This window comes from Phoca vitulina, unplaced genomic scaffold, assembly GCF_004348235.1.
Source record: "Phoca vitulina isolate PV1807 unplaced genomic scaffold, GSC_HSeal_1.0 scaffold60, whole genome shotgun sequence".
NCBI lineage: Eukaryota > Metazoa > Chordata > Mammalia > Carnivora > Phocidae > Phoca > Phoca vitulina.
The window spans coordinates 4009102-4022111 of NW_022589763.1; the positions used below are offsets into that span (position 1 = coordinate 4009102).

A 13010-nucleotide genomic window follows, 5' to 3' on the forward strand; every position below is an offset into this window, starting at 1 on the left:
GCAGCCCAATGGTCCTGGGAAAGCTGATAACCATCCTCAGCTCCTTGGAGTACCCGACTGAACTAGAGAGAATGCCCATGATCTCCCTAGTGTCCAGCTCAGGAATTAGGCAGGTAATGCGATCCCTGCTAATAGGATGGGGGATGTTTTCGGCGAGGCCCTTGGGAGAAGAGTCCTCCTGATAGCGATGCACGAGAAGGGATGGGCTCTCGGATTCCACATCCCATCTCTCTATCCTGAAGCCACTCGTGGAGCTGCACAGAAATCTTTCTACCGAGCCCAAGACAACGAATTGCAAAAACGGAATCATCATCAGAAGAACACCTGGGTTCTCGGTGGCCTCACAGAGTCACCCGATTCTCTCACTTGAAGCCCACCGTAACCCCGGGCTTCCCGTGAACTAAAATCTGGACCTAGTTGGCAAGCTTGTCAGCACTAGGCGTTGGCAGGCTAATGGAAAGGAACTAAACTAGAACATTCTGTCACAGCCGACCAGACACAGAACCGATCCTCACCGTGCTGCAACTGGTTTGCACGAAATTTAAATAACTAAAGACAACATACTGTACGCCACGTGCACGGAGGCCCACAAAACCCACCCATGCTCTTTGATTCGAGCTCCAGCTTTCAGGAGATGCTGAGAGACCTCCCAGCATCATGATAAGAAGTGAACCAGACTGGCCCAAACAGACGATCTGGACGGCTGGCAAACAATGCAGACTAATGTGTCTCTAAGATGTACCAATGTGTATTCAACAGAATATCTAGATCTCGGTCAAACCCTTTAAACAAAGGTATTTGACCAGATAAGGACCTTTTTTATCCCCCCTACATGAAAAGTGTGTACCTGAAGACAAACAAAACAGAAATGAGTAGTTCGAGTAGTAGAATCATTCAATTCATTTCACATAATTTGGGGGTAGCCATCCTATTCCAGGTACTGTATGAGATCATAGCAAATCACACAAGACTTAGGTCGCAGGTTCTGCCGTCAGCGAAAACAGCTGGGGTTACTATCCAGACGAAAGAGCTCATGCAAATGTCAAAATCTCTGTGGGCACACGGGGGTTGACCACAGGAGATGAGCAAGCTATTCATTGCTAAAACCAGATGCAAGTCAGTAGTTTGCAGAGTGCAGGTCTACCTGTTTTGACTTCCTAAGTGAAGCCCTGTATTCATATCCTATGTGCCCTCTATGGGCTGGAGGTCTGTGCCCCCTGACTCGTCCCATGTTGAAGCACTCACCCTCCCGTGCAGGTGGTTCAAATCAAGGGCAATTAATGGGGATGAAAGGCACAGCATAGAGACTAGAGTCAGTAGTACTGTAATAGTGTTGTATGAAGACAGATGGGAGCTACACTTGTGGGGAGCCTACCAGAACGTATAGATTTGTCAAATCACTACTTGTTTATCTGAAACTAATGCGATACTTTGTCATCTGTACAATTTAAAAGAAAAAACAGGGGCAATCACCAAATAACCAAATGGGCAAAAATCCTGCTCAAGGCTTTCAGAAGATGGAGAGATTACTTCCAGCTGGGGAGACTGGGGGCGGTAATTGTAGACAAATGTGAGCTGGGAGTCTTACCAACAGGGGAAGGTAAAGCAAAGGGCGTTGGAGAATCTGGACCCTTTGCATCGGCTAGGTCCCTCTGGAAGTACTTTGGCCTCATGTAGACCTTAGAATCCTTCCATGTTCAAATAATCTGGCATCGAGCTCAATACGACATACCGGTTTTTGAATAATCTAATGAACATCTGTTTCTTCAAGGTTCTGAGAAGGCCTGCATAAAGGATCCAGATTTTCCCAAACACATAACAAGTCACAAGCAAGTCTTGCAAATGATCTTGTGAGTGTTTGGGGGCAGGAATGGGATATTCTGGGAGTAGCAGACATTGTGAGATCCTATAGTCAGGAAATGAGGAACCAGAAAATGGAAGACAGGCCAAAAAAAAAAAAAAAAGTCCTCACTTTGCTGCTGGTTTTCTTATTATAACTTGGTAAGTAACAATCCAGAAGCTTAGATAAACTTTGCACAGGTAAACTTGACCAAAGTAGAAATGAGGTTAAAAACCAAAATTAAAAATAATTCCTATTCTATTTAGATGTAGCTGGTCTAATGATATTGCTCACACTGCCCCATTTTAACTAATAATTTGTCCAATAATATTTTAAGTGCAATACCAGGTTCTAGAACTGCCTGCAAACCTAACCCACAAAGCATGACCACACATTTCTATGTCCACCTCTTAAATCCCATCAAGAGGGTGTTCTTTGTTGACTTTGAGCTCTGTTTGGTCTTGCATAGATCTCAGATATGGTGAGGTTTATTGATCTCTCCCTCCAGGCCAATCAAGAGTGAGCAAACGTGAAGTAGGCTTATTAAGCCAGGAACAAAACAAGGACACCTATAATAGATAGGATTATTGGAAATTCTGCAGGAGAACTGAAAACCTGGAGTACACGTAAGGGGTACAACTATTGGAAATAGGAAGGCAAAATTGAATTTATTTCAGGACAGGACAGCCTCCCTTACAAAAACAAAAGGATCCAGTCTTCTGTGGTTACGCGCATTGACTAGTTATATAAATTATGTATCTTTCTTGTCATAAAGAAGTCGTAAGAAATTATTTTCAAAGGTATTGAACTAATAGAACACAGAGCATAAATTACCTCGAGATGTGCTTTTTGGATGAGCATCACCATCCCCAAAAATATATTTATTCTGTCAATGACCACCAGTCACACCAGCCGCCCCTCCTCAGTCTGCAGGACAGGTGAAGACATCTGTCCTGTTTTCTAATGGCCGCAGAAAACCACGGAGGGTTTTAAGTAGGACACAGACATGATCTAATTTGTGTTTTAGAGAATGCTCTCTGCCTATAAAGAGGAGAATGGCTTACAGGGGAAAAGGCCAAGAGCCAGAGAGGTCAGCCAGGAGGAGGTGTTTGCTGTAAAGGAGGAAAAAAAAAAAAAAGTTTTTTGATTGTTGAAGGGAAAAGTGTTTCTCTGCTCAATACTTCTGACACAAAATGTGTGTTTTTCACATCAAGCAATTCTGCAATTCTCTGCAGAAATCAGTGGGGTTTCCTCCCATTTATTCTGATCCTGGCCCTACTGGGGGGGGGGGGTCAGTGCTGACCCCACAGGGTCAGGGCTCCGTCCCACAAGGCTGCGCCCAGTGCCGAAGCCAGTCACAAGCAGTGGGTCCCCAGGATGCCCAGTTCTGCCCGACTTGGCTAGACATCGGGGTTCCCACGACCTACTCCTCAATTGCGATGATTTACCAGGAGGACTCAGGAAACTCAAGAGCACCCCGTACTTACTAGCATCCGTTTATCAGGAAGAAGAGAGCTGAACCGCCAGAGGAAGAGGTAACACAGGGCCGAGGTCCGGAAGCGCATCGGTCCCCAGGGAGTTTGGGGTGCCCCAGTCTCCAGGGATGCGGATGCCTTCAGCAACCTGGAAGCTCTCTCCACTTCTTCAGTTAGGGCTTTTTAGGGAGGTTTTATTAGGCAAGATGGATGCAATCCTTGGGCAGTGGTGATTGACTCAATTTCCAACCACTCTGCTCTCCTCGGAGGGAAGAAGTGGGGCCCCAGGCCCAACCCCTGATCACGTGGTTGGTTTCCCTGGCAACCAGCTCCCGTCCCAACCCCCCATCTGTGTCCCAACAATCACCTCATTAGCATAAACTCAGGTGTGGTCCATAGGGGGCTTTATATGAATAACAAAAGATATTCTCACTCCTAGCCGGAAATTCCCAAGGTTTTAGGAGCTCGGTGCCAGGAACTGGGGAGATCATCGTGGATTGGGATGGGCCCTACATCCAGGAAGTGTCCTTATAAAAGACAGAAGAAGAGAAATACAGACACAGAGGAGAAGCCACGTGAAGATGGAGGGACGCGGCCACAGGCCAGGGAACACCTGCAGGAATTAACCAGAAGCTGGAAGAGGCGGGAAGGACCCCCCTGCTGAGGGGAGGGGGGTGTCTCAGATCCAGGTGAAGGCAGGGCTGCTCCCCTCCCCGACAGCCCTACCCCTCTTGGATCTCAGACTTCTGGTCCCCAGAACTGAGACAGAATACACTGTGATAAGCCCCTGGTTGGCCGTGACCCTAGGAAATTAACACCATGCTGTAATAAATTTAATGTCCTTCACTCAATATCTCACCGGTTTCAGGGGTGCTTACATTTTAACTTTTAGTGCCAGTTATTTAGTAAAAGACTTGGTAATCAAGCGAAGAATGCAAATTGAGACACCACCATGCATGTGGGGGGAGATTGTGTTTGGAAGTGTGAGCCCTCCTCCTGCACACCTGAAATTTCACCACTGAAGAGAGGTGGGGGCCCTGCAGTCTGCCTGACCCCGTGGTTAATCAGCACAGGTTAAAGGTTAGCTCCAGGTAAGCGTTAGCTAATAAGAGCCTTCTGAGAGTGATTAAATCTTACAGGTGCCTCTAATACGGATGCGTTGATAGATATTACTAGTTCATTTTCAAACAAGGTAAGAGGGATTGTAAAATTAATTTTAAAGGGAGAAATAAAGTGTAATATTAAATTCTAAGAATAAGTAATGGGTATGATGGGAACATCAGGAACAATGCCTATATTGATTTTATTGTTTCCTTAAATTTACAAGGATCAAAGCCAGAGTGAAAATATTTTAAAATGCCAAGATGTGGATAATTAACCAGTGAAATTTTTTAGAAAGGAGAACGTCTTAATGGAATGAATCATGATGGATCTGGAGCCCAAAATATAGAATTATTCGATCTGTTGAATGTAATTATTTGACTGACATGTGAGAAATACATTGTGGAAGAATGGTTCTCGCTCAGTGGGGTGCCAGGAGCCCTCAGCACCAGCCCCACCTGGGAATTTGTTAGAAATGCAGATATGGGGGCCCCACCCCAGGTCTGCTGCATCACAGACTTAGGAGTGGGACCCAGCCATGCATGTTTATCAAGCTCTCCTGGGGATGCCTGTGCCCAGATCTGCTAGGACCTGCTAAAATGAAAACAGGTCCTCTTCCTTCTCTGCAAGGAGTTTTACAGAAAATGTGAGCGTGGTACAAAAAGAACGCAATTTTGTTTCTTCTAAGAACGAAACATGTAACCTTCCCATGGGTATGAAAGAGACAGGCAATTTGGAAATCTGCATTTTCTTATGAAACAGAGGAAACCTTGGCTTGAAAGTAGAAAAGGTCGCGGTGCAATTTGGCAGTGGGCACGTTTAATTTGGCCACTAGCCGGTAGAGAGTGCGGTAGCTGCCTGAGGGTCTTGTGGATGGCCACCCAGTGCAGAATGTGGAACCAGGGTGGGAGATTTCCCCAGCCAGAAGCAAGCAGGAGCACCCATGTCCCTGATGGGTTGCTCATCCCCTGCTATCCAGGATGAGTCATCACTGTTCCCAGACGTTGACACCAAATTGCTTCCAGAGCCTCATCCTGGGAGCCTCAGGGTCTCGACTGAATATCTAGAGGACCGGAGGGGACAGAAACTTCCAGAGAATCCCTGAAAAGTGTCTTGTGTGTTCCCTCTGGATGTGTGATAAAGAGTGATGACAGTAGGCTCCATGTCCCCATACACAATCTTATTTAGGTTTCAGAAATGCATCGCAGCCCCAGCTCTATGTCTTCCGTACAACCTGTCGGGTTTATCGCTGAGGACGGCCATAGCTGTAGTCAAGAGCAGAGACGCGAAATTAAATTCCCTCTTTGATAACGACAGGTTGCCATCAAAGGATGCAATCTGTTTCCTTAGCCGGTTGTGCCAAATAGGCTGCATTCAGCTGAGCTGGCTTTCCCTTTTGCTCACGTGGAAATCATAGAGAATATTTGCATGGGTGTGTTTAGGGAGTGCTTTGAAAACAGGATGATCGTTTAGCCGCGGGCAAATGGAACTTAGATGTACTTTTCAAAGTGTAAGAGGGAATTGAAGAGGGCCCTGAAATTGTTAGGGCAATTCCAGGTAATTGGAACTCAAAAGTGAATTCTTTTTCTTTGACTTTATTATGGTATAAGACAAAATGAGGGGAACCTAGGAAAGTTTGAATATTAGCATTTAGTTTGACAAAATAATGAAATTAGAATTTTCAGCAATCTATAAATAACATATAAATGTACCATTCTCTCTCAGATAACAGTGAGGTATTTATAATGTAATACATGTGATTTTGACCATTCTTGACATTCTTATTCTGAAAAAGGATATAAATTGGAAATAAATTACATTTATGCATCTATATACACTCTTCAAATATGCAATCAAAACGAGAATATTTCCAGGGGCACCTGGGTGGCTCAGTCGTTAAGCGTCTGCCTTCGGCTCAGGTCGTGATCCCAGGGTCCTGGGATCGAGCCCCACATCGGGCTCCCTGCTAGGCAGGAAGCCTGCTTCTCCCTCTCCCACTCCCCGTGCTTGTATTCCCTCTCTCACTGTGTCTCTCTCTGTCAAATAAATAAATAAAAAATCTTTAAAAAAAAAAAAAACGAGAATATTTCCAGTGAGACTAAGTGAAATGAAACTCTGTAATGTGAGAGGTGGACAAGCATTTTAAAATGTATGTTAAAACATTTAACAATAAAAATAAGCATAGGTTCTATCCCACAGTGACTGCATCCCTCACCCAGGACGTGACTTCTAGGCAGAGGGAAAGAAGACGCGTTGCAGAAAGAGAAGAATGCATGTACACAGTCAGGCAATCCCCAGAGGGGTCTTTCAGGGTGAAGAACTGTAATAGGATCTGCAGCCAAGGTGTGAAGAGGTGCTATTGGTCTTGGGCATCCCTGGGGTGACTAGACCTGCCCCTCGGTCAGAAGGATCTCATAGAGTATCGGGACATCATATGTCCATGGATGGAGGAATAGCAGAGTACACACAGTGGGATCTCAGACCTTCTCCATAGATTAGCTGTGGCATGTTCTAGCTGTGGCTCTTTCTAACTCTTGAATTCTGTATGTGTTTTATAAGCAAAAAGAAAATGTGTTATCTATTCCTGGAGTTCAGTGACCACAATAAATGTGATCTATGAAAAATCCACAACGAACATCCTCCTCAACAATGAAACACAGAAAGCTTTTCCTGTAAGATCCAGTATAAGGCAAGGATGAGTTTCTAGCCATGTCTATTCCACATCACACTGGAAATCCTAGCTAGAGCAATTATAGAATAAAAAGAAATAAAAGGCATCATGGTACCTGGTTGGCTCAGTTGGTTAAGCGTCTGCCTTCTGCTCAGGTCATGGTCTTGGGATCCTGGGATCAAGTCCTGTGTCGGACTCTCTGCTCAGTGAGGAGTCTGTTTCTCCCTCTCACTCTTCCTGTGTTCTCCCTCTCTCTCATATAAATAAATAAAATCTTTAAAAAAAATAAAATAAATTTAAGAAATAAAAGGCATCCAAATTGGAAAGGAAGAAGTAAAATCATCTGTTTGCAGATGATGTGATCATATAAGTAGAAAACCCTAAAGACTCAACAACAAAAAAACTCTTAGAACTGATAAATCCAGTAAAGTTGCAGGATTGCACAATCAACACCAAAAAATCACTGACATTTCTACATACAAGTAATAAACTCTCCAAAAAGGAAATTAAGATCATCTCATTACAAAAAGCAACAAAAACACTAAAATACTTAGGAATAAATTAACCAAAGAGGTGAAAGTCTGTACGCTGGAAATTATAAAATATTGACAAAGGAAATTAAAGATGACAGATAAATGGGAAGATATTCACGTTCATGAACTGGAAGAATTAATATGGTTACAATGCACACTATCCATAGTGATCTACAGATTCAATGCAAATTCCAATGGCATTCTTTACAGAAATTGAAAAACAATCCTAAAATTCATATGGAACCACAAAGACTCTGAGTGACCAAAGCAATTTTTCTCTGGAGAGAGCGTAAGGGGAGGACACACCCCAGTTAGGAGGCCAGTGATGAAATGCCTTGCCTCACTCTCGATGCACTCTGCAAACTGGTCCAACTTACCTTCTCCTTACAAGCCCGCCTCTTTGTGGAATATGCTTCATTATCCGATGGCCTGAAACGGTCCTTTGGAAGCCAGGACTTCAAACGGGATGTATCTGAGCGAGGGTAACGCATAACAGCAACCTATTCATCACCAATAGAAATGATTTCCCTAAAGAAGAGAAAAGAATCAAAGACTCCACTGAAAATAAAATTGTTTCTAATCCAAGAATAAATGTAATTACTCATAGGAATACTGAATTATAACAAATTTGGGGTTCCAAGGAGACTGATGGCTCACAGATAGAAATATTTCAAATGCTTAGGTTTTTCCCCACCGCCTGATGTTTTCAAATGAATTGAGCTGAATATTTTGTAAAGTTTCAGTAACATATCCTCACGAGTCTGTCATTTCTTCTGATAAATTGGCAATATTTAATGAGGCTGGCACATACACCTCCATTAATTCAAAACACGCTCAGTGAGTATAAGGGAAGGGACAGTAATATTTTGAGACAAATTTTTTTCATCCCATAAATGGGAAATAATTGGAAATTTGTTAGGCAGACTTATTTAATACCCCTCTTTAGTTATTTTTATTTTTAATTTTTTTTTTTTTTTTAAAGATTTTATTTATTTGACAGAGAGAAACACAGCGAAAGAGGGAACACAAGCAGGGGAAGTGGGAGAGGGAGAAGCAGACTTCCCGCCGAGCAGAGAGCCTGATGCGGGGCTCGATCCCAGGACCCTGGGATCATGACCTGAGCCGAAGGCAGACGCTTAATGACTGAGCCACCCAGGCGCCCCTATTTTTAATTTTTTTTTTTAAGATTTTATTTATTTGACAGAGAGAGACACAGCAAGAGAGGGAACACAAGCAGGGGGAGTGGAAGAGGGAGAAGCAGGCTCCCCGCTGAGCAGGGAGTCCGATGCGGGGCTCAATCCCAGGACCCTGGGATCATGACCTGAGCAGAAAGCAGACGCTTAATGACTGAGCCACCCAGGAGCCCCTAGTTCCCCTTTTTATATTAAAAATACATGTCAGGGCTCTTGAGTGACTCAGTCGGTTAAGCGTCTGCCTTTGGCTCAAGTCATGATCCCAGGGTCTTGGGATCAAGCCCCGAGTGGGGCTCCCTGCTCAGCGGGGAACCTTCTTCTCCCTCTCCCTCTGCCTCTCCCCCCGCCATGCTCTCCCCCTCTTTCTCTGTCTCTCAAATAAATAAATAACATTTTTTAAAATAATAAAAATAAAAAATAAAAATACATGTCAATTAATTGGAGTGGAATGATTACTACTGTATCATGAGTGGATATTACAATTCTATGGTTCCCTCAGTAGGATAGCCTGACTTGTAATCAATAATGAATACTTCTTGATATTTAATGTATAGGACATTTATTTATACTCAATATTTTTCAAAAGGATAAAAATACATGTTGAATTAGAACACTGCATTTATCCTCAAGGAATTTATATACTACCCTTTTGATTTCAATTATTTCACTTTCAGGTGTGTATTTGTGTTTGTGTGTGTGTGTGTTCTTGAGCACTTCTGAAGGCTTCATTAAGTAGAAGGTAAGCAAAGAACATAGTGTAGGTGCATAAATCAAATGGCCACCTCCAAAGAAGAAATCATACGTCCCCACATCTCCACACCGTGTCCATGAATATCTATGTAACATGCACATATATGACATAGACTCCTCTACATACTACATGCGTATGATGTCAGATGCCTGTAAGACCTCTCTCTATATGTATACATATGTATGCATGTATCTGTATTTTATTGTTTCTCAATAGAACCCAGATTAATACAATGATCTCTGCTTTTTACCCCTGAAATAATTTGAAACATTTAAGTATAGTAAGGTAGTCTCTTAGTAGAGGTGGAGAGAAAACTCTAGCATTTCTTTCCCTTTTCCTGTTGCTGGCTCACTACTAACCACACCATCACCCAAGCAGCGAGGAGCAAGTAACGAACCATAAAGCAGCAGGTCAGGAGTGGTAAGAATATGTGTGCTGATTTCTGAGAAAAAGATTTTGTGGTTGTCTGTTAGTAACACCTTCAATTCAAGTGAGATGAAATTTGGCTGGAGATACTTTTGAAACTGGAGATACTTGAATGTTTCCACAATAAATGGTGTTTCTCTTTTTCTTAATGGTCCCCTTCAGATGCTCCTAAGAAACAAAAAAAGATTAAAAAATGATCCTATAAGGTAGTCTGGTGATTCTCAAACTTGAGGTAAGTTTGTCCGCCCAGGGGACACTTGGCCATGTTTGGACACTTTTTGATTGTCACAACACAGGGACGGTGTTACTCCTGGCACCTGGTGGGTGGAGACCAGGGATGCTGCTCAATGTCCCACAATGCACAGGGTAGACCCCACCATCAAGAAGGATCCAACCTCAATGTCAGTAGAGCCGAGGTTGAGACACTCTGTTGGACTCCCATCTCCGTCATATTGGTTCCTAGTGGAGGAAGCATCACAGGAGAATTCACGTAACCACAGACAAACATCACATAGTCACTGGTCATAAAGTTAATGTGAATTTGGGGTTCTTGCAATTCCTAGAATGTCTAAAGCATTTCTGTAGACATGATCTTATTTTGGTTTTTGGTTGTTTTGTTTTGTTTTAATGAACCTTTTGAAAGCCTCCATCCTTTGCTAGGAGCTGAGGGCACAAGGGTAAATAAGATGCACACATGATGCTTGAAACCTGGTAGAGGAAGTAAACGTAGCCACATGCACTGCATTACTGTCTGATTGGATAACGGATGGTCCCAGGCTCTGGGAAGCCAGGTCGAGGAATTAACCCTCCTGGGGAAGGTCGGAGGTCTTCAGAAAGTTGGTGCATTGGCTGTAGCCTTGACAGAGAGGTGTATACCCGGACTACTGGTCAGAAAACCAGAAGAGAGGGTAGCAGGATAGCAGATGGAAACCCTGTGGGTCAGGAAAGAGCCAGTGTCTTTGGAGATGAGAAAAAACTAGTGTGGCTGAAATGAACTTGAGGTCATTCCCAGCAGGATGGGGAGACTAAACACAGGGTCTACTGTCACGGTTTTCAATATGATTGGCACTTTGGGAAATTTCACACTGAGACTGAAGACACCACTTTCAAAAAGGGTGTCAGTGACAGAATGACAAGTGTCAAAGCAAACACGGTTTTTTGTCTCTTATTGTGTTGCAATAACAGAGTCGGCTTCTCTGCATCTTTGGATACCTTGTAAATAGCTCGTTAATTCACATCTGATTTTATTTTTTTAACTATTTTTTAACAAAGAGTAAGATGCAAACAGTCCCACAAGCATAGTGATGGTTTTCGGAAGCACGTGTTGCCTTTTGGACACACTGGTGGTTTGGAGGAGGGGTGCATGGTGGAGAAAGGTTTAGTCCGGAAGCAGATGTCAGCACAGACCAAACCGGGAAAATTGGTTGGCTCTCATCTGCATATTGAGGCTCTCCCCTAAGATTCCCAGCTCAGCTTTGTGTGTGGGTTGAAGATCTCTGGGTTCCCCAGAACAATGCTTGGCTCCTTTCTTGAGTTTCTTAAATTTTGCACCCCCACCATCCACACTGCTTTGACTGAGCAGCCCTCCTTCACCGGTTCCTGAGTTTTGCAATTGAGACCTCTCTCTGTCGCTCTCTCCATGCTGCTACCAGAGTAGACTCCAAAAAACCATTTCCAGGTTACTGTGAGAAGTGCCTGCAAAATGAATGAGTGAGAATGAAGACACCAAGCCAAGCAGAGAAAAGAAAAATCTGAACTCCCTGGCAGGCAGGGCACTCCTTGCACAATCTGGTGCCTACAGCCCTGCTCCATCTGGTCACCACGCCCTCACCTGCCATTAGCTCTGCATCTCCAACAGCTGACCAGCTACTCTGCCCCCTCATCAAAGGTTCATCCACATCTGTTTCCCCAGCCTCCACGCCCAGCCACACCTGGGGAAGCTGATGGTCCGTTGTGCATCATCTACGTGTCCATCATCTACATGTCCATCACGTAGGGAAATACGTGACCTGATTCAGGCTTGTGACAAGTGACCTAAATCTAATGGATTTAGATTTAGATAATGTCACATAGCCTAATGTAATGCTATCCCTACTCAACTGCATTCTCAGCCTCTCCATTTGTCATTTACTTAGCAGAACCGACAGGTGCCACTGAATTCTAAGAACTAACAGGTACAATTGTTGTTGAAAGGTCACACGTGTGTTTATTGCAATTGATGTTCATGCCACTGAAATGAAGGGCAGTTTAATTCTTGAATTCTTCATTCACCAGTCCTGTTATGGAGCTCCATGGATATTTGGTGCTATATCGTAAAGCTCTGTTTTCAGAAAGGAGACAGGAAGCTGATGCTTGCAAATGACTGGCTTGTAAAGGTGAGTGTAGTCGAGGCACCTGACTGACAACTTGATGCTCTAGTAATTGTAGTGGCATTTTGTATTTCTCTGGTATCATTCTTCACAGAACTCAGAGTAGTCCGAAGTGGTCTTTTTATGGCTTGGTAAATTTCTGCAAATGAGCACTAAATTTTATCCTTTACTTAGCTAATCATTATTACTAACAATGTGGTTTTAAAATCATAAGATATATGTCTATTATATATTACATGTCCAAATATCCATTGTGTAGATTGGATATAGTTACATACAGATAGATATAGATAGACACATGGATAGATAGGCAGGTAGATAGATGATGATAGATAGATAGATAGACAGACATAAATGGACAGTTGGATAGATGGATGGATGGATGATCGATGGATGGATAGAGATGATAGACAGATGATAGATAGATTGATATAGATAGATAGATGATAAATAGGTAGGTGGATAGGTAGATAGATAGATAGATATAGCCCTATCGTCAATGGGATGGTAATGTGATAGGGAAGGTAAAGCAAAAATATCATATCAATGGAAATACAAAAAGCTATAGGATAATATTTGGATGTGTCACTTTCATTAGAATTCTTTTAAAGACACTTTTGTTAAATTTTTAACCAGGACATAAGAGCATCT

The 13010-nt window shown here is 43.1% G+C and overlaps 1 long non-coding RNA gene across 1 annotated transcript; it reads right to left on the reverse strand.

Annotated features, from left to right (window-relative positions):
- Positions 1 to 7322: 7322 nt before the first annotated feature.
- Positions 7323 to 12660, reverse strand: LOC116623752. The gene is made up of 3 exons (XR_004297754.1): positions 9962 to 12660; positions 7998 to 8148; positions 7323 to 7361 (listed from the first exon to the last, which is right to left on the reverse strand). It is a non-coding gene; the product is annotated as an uncharacterized LOC116623752 (long non-coding RNA).
- Between the last annotated feature and the right edge of the window lie 350 nt (positions 12661 to 13010).